At 35.4% G+C, this 5713-nt stretch overlaps 1 protein-coding gene across 1 annotated transcript in view; it reads left to right on the top strand.

Annotated features, from left to right (window-relative positions):
• The window catches only part of LOC107613444 (putative tRNA (cytidine(34)-2'-O)-methyltransferase), a 17551-nt gene continuing 12049 nt past the window's right edge, over positions 212–5713 (top strand). Inside the window, exons 1-2 of the mRNA XM_016315444.2 lie at positions 212–226; positions 2742–2745. The gene's annotated coding sequence lies outside the window, so the exon portion shown is untranslated. The remainder of the gene's footprint in view (positions 227–2741; positions 2746–5713) is intronic.

Here is a 5713-nt window from a genome sequence, read left to right on the forward strand (position 1 = left end):
TATCAATTGGCATCAGAGCTCAGTTTTGGGTATTTGGTTATAACTTGCTTGAAAGATGGAGGCAAATAATTCTACTAGGATGATAAGTTTGAATGGCACTAATTACCATCTATGGAAGGGAAAAATGAAAGATTTGTTATTTGTCAAAAATCTACATTTACCCGTATTTTCTACACAAAAACCAGAATCTAAAACAGATGAAGAATGGGAGTTTGAACACCAACAAGTTTGTGGTTTTATTAGGCAATGGGTGGATAATAATGTTTATAATCACATTGCTAATGAGACTCATGCTAGGACTTTATGGAATCAAATTGAATCCTTGTATGCTTCCAAGTCTGGTAATAATAAATTGTACTTGTTGAATATGTTGATGAATCTGAGATACAAGGAGGGGTCACAAGTATTAAATCACTTGAATGAATTTCAAGGAGTTCTGGATCAGTTGTCAAGCATGGGAATCAAGTTTGAAGATGAGGTTCAAGGATTGTGGTTGCTAAATACTCTACCAGATTCTTGGGAGACATTTCGTATCTCTCTTACTAATTCTGCTCTGAATGGTAAAGTGAGCATGCAACTTGTTAAAGGTGGCATTTTAAATGAAGATATGAGAAGGAAGACGCAGAATTCTTCGTCACACTCTGAAATGTTAGTCACTGAAACCAGGGGGAGAAATCAGAATAGAGTTCAAAAGGGTAGAGGTAAAAGCAGGAGCAAATCCAAGGGAAGATACAAGAATGTTGAGTGTCACTATTGTCACAAAATGGGTCACATTCAAAAATATTGCTATCTTTGGAAAAAGAAAAACAAAGGTAAGCAAGAAAAGAAGGATGATAGTAGCAATGATCGTGTATCTTCTATTTCAGATGATCTTCTTTCTGTTGATATTGCTGATTATGAGTACAAAGTCAATCTTGTTTCTGATGATGAGTTCAGCTGGGTAATTGATAGTGGCGCCTCAATACATGTTACACCGAAAAAGGAGTTCTTCACTTCTTATTCTCCAGGTAATTTTGGAGTACTTAAGATGGGTAATGATGGCTTGGACAAGGTTATTGGTGTAGGAGATGTTTGTCTTGAGACCAATATGGGAATGAAGCTACTACTTAAAGATGTTAGACACGCTCCAGATGTTCGCTTGAATTTGGTTTCAGTTAAAAGGCTTGATAATGAAGGCTTTGTAAACACTTTCGGCTTTGGACAATGGAAGCTTACTAAAGGCAACTTAGTGGTGGCTCGAGAAAAAGGTACTTCAAGTTTGTATATGATGCATGCCATGATTGCAAAAGGTAGTGTGAATGCAATTGAAAGTAAAGAAGTTTGTAGCTTGTGGCACAGAAGACTTGGTCATATTAGTGAAAAAGGACTTAGCTATTTGGCTTGAAAGGATGCTCTTTCAGGTTTGAAGAATGCAGAGTTGGAGAAATGTTCTCATTGCATGGCTGGCAAACAAAGAAGATTATCCTTCAAGAAGCATCAACCTTTAAGAAAATCAGACTTCTTGGAATTGGTGCACTCCGATATTTGTGGTCCTTTGAAGGTACGGTCTTTTAGTGGAGCTATTTACTTTATTACTTTTATTGATGATCATTCAAGAAAGTTTTGGACTTATGCTTTGAAAACAAAGAACCAAGCTTTGAAAAAGTTTAAACAATTCCAAACTTTGGTTGAGAGGCAAACAGGTAAAAAGCTTAAATGTATTCGCACTGATAATGGTGGTGAGTATTGTGGACCATTTGATGTGTATTGCAAGCAGCAAGGCATTAGACATGAAAAGACACCTCCTAAAACAACTCAGTTGAATGGTTTGGCAGAAAGGATGAATAGAACACTGATTGAAAGAGTTAGGTGTATGCTTACTGAAGCTAAGCTACCTAAAGTCTTTTGGGGTGAAGTGCTACTTACAGTGGCTCATGTGATTAATCTGAGTCCTACAATTGCTTTGAACAATGATGTTCCGGATCATGTTTGGTCGAGCAAAGATGTCTCGTATGGTCACTTGAGAGTCTTTGGATGCAAAGTATTTGTTCATGTTCCAAAGGATGAGAGGTCCAAGTTGGATGTGAAGACAAGGCAGTGCATTTTTATTGGGTATGGTCAAGATGAGTTTGGTTACAGGCTTTATGATCCAGTTGAAAAGAAGCTTGTAAGGAGCCGTGATGTAGAGTTTATTGAAGACCAGACCATTAAAGATATTGATAAGGCAGAGAAGAGTCAATCACAAGAGAGCAGTGACTTGACTGATGTAGATCCAGTTCAGCTGCCTCCTTTGTCAGAACTAGCAGAGAATCAAGATCAGGAGCATATGCAGTAAAATGAGCCTTTGGTTCCTGATGACCAGGAGATGGGAGATCCAATTGATGCTCCAGTTGATGATGATGCTCATAATCAACCTAAGCTACCTGAAGATCCACCAGGTTTCCATCCTAGGAGGTCTACTAGAGAGCGGCGACCTTCAACGAGGTATCCTTCTAGTGAGCATGTAACATTTACTGATGGATATATGACCTTGACTGATGGGGGAGAACCTGAATGTTATGCGGAAGCTATGGAAGGTGACGACAATAAGAAATGGTTTGATACAATGCAAGATGAAATGAAATCCTTGCATGATAATCAAACATTTGAGCTTGTGAAGTTGCCAAAAGGGAAGAAAGCTTTGCAGAACAGGTGGGTTTTATAGGTTGAAGCATGAAGAAAATTCTCAGTATCCAAGGTACAAGGCTAGATTGGTGGTCAAGAGCTATAGGCAGAAAAAGGGAGTTGACTATAATGAAATTTTTTCACCGGTTGTGAGAAGATCTTCTATTAGGACTGTTTTGAGTTTGGCTGCAAGTCTTGATTTAGAGATAGAGCAGATGGATGTGAAAACTGCTTTTCTTTATGGTGATCTTAAGAATGAAATTTACATGGAACAACCTGAAGGTTTCATGGTAAAAGGCAAAGAGGATCATGTTTGTAAATTGAAGAAGAGCTTGTATGGCTTGAAGCAAGCTCCAAGACAATGGTACAAGAAGTTCGAGTCTGTTATGGTAGAACAAGGCTACAAGAAGACTACTTCTGATCATTGTGTATTTGTTAAACAGTTTGCTAGTAATGATTTTATTATCCTTTTGATATATGTTGATGATATTCTTATTGTTGGTCAGAATGCTTCTAGGATTGATATGTTAAAGAAACAACTTGCAATGTCATTTGCAATGAAGGACCTTGGGCTAGCAAAGGAGATTCTTGGCATAAGAATCGAACGTGATAGAAAGGAGAAGAAACTTTGGTTGTCACAGGAGAAATACATAGAGACAATGTTGCATAGGTTTCAAATGGAGAAAGCAAAGACCGTTAGTACTCCTCTTGCTACACACTTCAAATTGAGTTGCAAGCAAAGTCCATCAAGTGAAGAAGAGAAGAAAGACATGGAAAAAGTTCCATATGCATCAGCCGTGGGTAGTTTAATGTATGCTATGGTGTGCACAAGACCGAATATAGCTCATGCTGTTGGTTGTGTTAGCCATTTTGTTTCAAACCCAGGAAGAGAGTATTGGAATGCTGTAAAATGGATAATGAGATATCTTCGTGGTACTTCTAACATAAAGTTGTGTTATGGAAGTGATAAGCCTATTCTAGTTGGTTACACTGATTCAGACATGGCAGGAGATATTGACTCTAGAAGGTCCATTTCAGGCTTCTTGATCAATTTTGCGGGTGGAGCTGTGTCTTGGCAATCAAGATTACAAAAATGTGTTGCTTTGTCTACTACTGAGGCCGAGTTTATTGCCATTACCGAAGCGTGCAAGGAGATGCTTTTGATGAAAAAATTCTTGAAGGAACTCGGGTCTACTCAAGAGAGGTATGTGTTATTTTGTGATAGTCAAAGTACTATACATCTTGGTAAAAACTCTACTTTTCATTCTCGATCCAAACATATTGATGTGAGGTATCATTGGATACATGATGTTTTGGATGCTGAGTTGTTGGAAGTTGAAAAGGTTCATACTGATGAGAATGGTTCTGATATGATGACCAAAGCATTACCAAGATGGAAGTTTGAAGTTTGTTACTTAATCGCCGGATTGGCGGTTACCTCCACATAGTCGTGAGGGGGAGATTTGTTGGGTTTTTGGGCTCCCTTCCTATGTGGAGAAAAAGCCCAAATACTAGTATCCAAGCCCATGAATAGTTGAAGTGGCTGAGGTGAGTTAGGGTTGGATGAAAGAGAGGTCATTTTGCAAGAGAACACCAAATACTAGAGAGAAGAGAAGAGAGAAAGTTATTTTCGCACATACACAAAGCTGTTTCTGTAAATTGGTCACTGCAGATTCGTTAACCGTTGGATCGAGCTCAAATTTGGACAGAGTATTATACACATCTGGTTCTTTGATTTCACTGTTCGGATCTTAAATTCGACATTTGTAGCTGGAGATATTGGCCACGCACAGTAGCTCTATTTTGTGGTATTTTCATCTTCTTGTTCTTGTTTTGTAAGCTTTGAAACTTGGGTTGTTTGGCTTGTTGAATGCACGTTTTGTGCAGTAATTTGTGACTCTCTTGTACTCTATTTTTCATCATAGTAAAGCTATATCCTGGTTTTGGTGGCTCGTGGGTTTTACTTCTCTCATTGAGGAGGTTTTCCACGTTAAAAATCTTGGTGTGTTAGCTTGTTTCTAATTTCTGGTTTATGTGATTTTTCCGCTGCTATTGGGTATTATTGTGCTGGTATTAATACTTGTTGTGAGTGAATATTGTTGCTCCTCTGATTCTTGCAAGTAAGAAATTGTGTGTTTTATTCCTATCACATAGCAGTCAAGAAAATTTACACACATGACATTCCACGTATAAATGTGATAAGCAACCAAAAAAAAAAAATTTCTATATATTTCAATTGCAAACGAGATAAAATTATAATTGCATTCTAATGTATCTAATTGGTTAATATAACAAAGAAAGTGCATTGGAAAACTAAAAAAGAGATTGTTTATAGTATAATTTGAATCAACTTTAAATATAAAATTGATATAATTTATTATGATTTAAATTATAAAAATTCAATATTACTATATAATTCAATTACATTCAATCCAATTGGATTCAAACTCAGTCTTATGCATTGGGTTTGATCACTTTAAATTATATCCAACCCAAATTAATCAATCTAATTTAAATTGTAATAGTTTGAATGAGACTACATTAAAATATAAGATAAAATCAATACAATGTAATTGCAATCGTTTGAATTAGATTGAGTTGATGAATTACAATATGTATTCAAAGGATTACAATTCAAATCATAACAAAATTTTATCAATTTTAAAATCAATCCAAAATGTATTATAAACAGTTATTTTTTTTTTTTGGTTATCCAATGTATTTTTTGCTATTTTATTGGTTTTATCTTGTTTACATTGCCAACAAAATAAGTAGCAAAATTTGTTTAGTTATCTCATATGTAAATGATACAAAAAAAATTATTTTTAAACTTGTCTTGTGTGCAAATGAAATACATAATAAAATTTTGGTATTTTTCACATAGAGTAATGTGAACATTTGTATAATTTCTTATGTATTGTGCATATGTTACCACAAAAAATGTAAATATATGCTTAAATATATAAATATGAAATTTATTTTAGGATAAACATCTAAATTGATGATCAAATAATTTTGAATCAAATATTTTACTTTTCAATAAATTTTTATTATTAGTTCAAAATTATTC

This window comes from Arachis ipaensis, chromosome B08 (assembly GCF_000816755.2).
Source record: "Arachis ipaensis cultivar K30076 chromosome B08, Araip1.1, whole genome shotgun sequence".
Taxonomy (NCBI): Eukaryota; Viridiplantae; Streptophyta; class Magnoliopsida; order Fabales; family Fabaceae; genus Arachis; species Arachis ipaensis.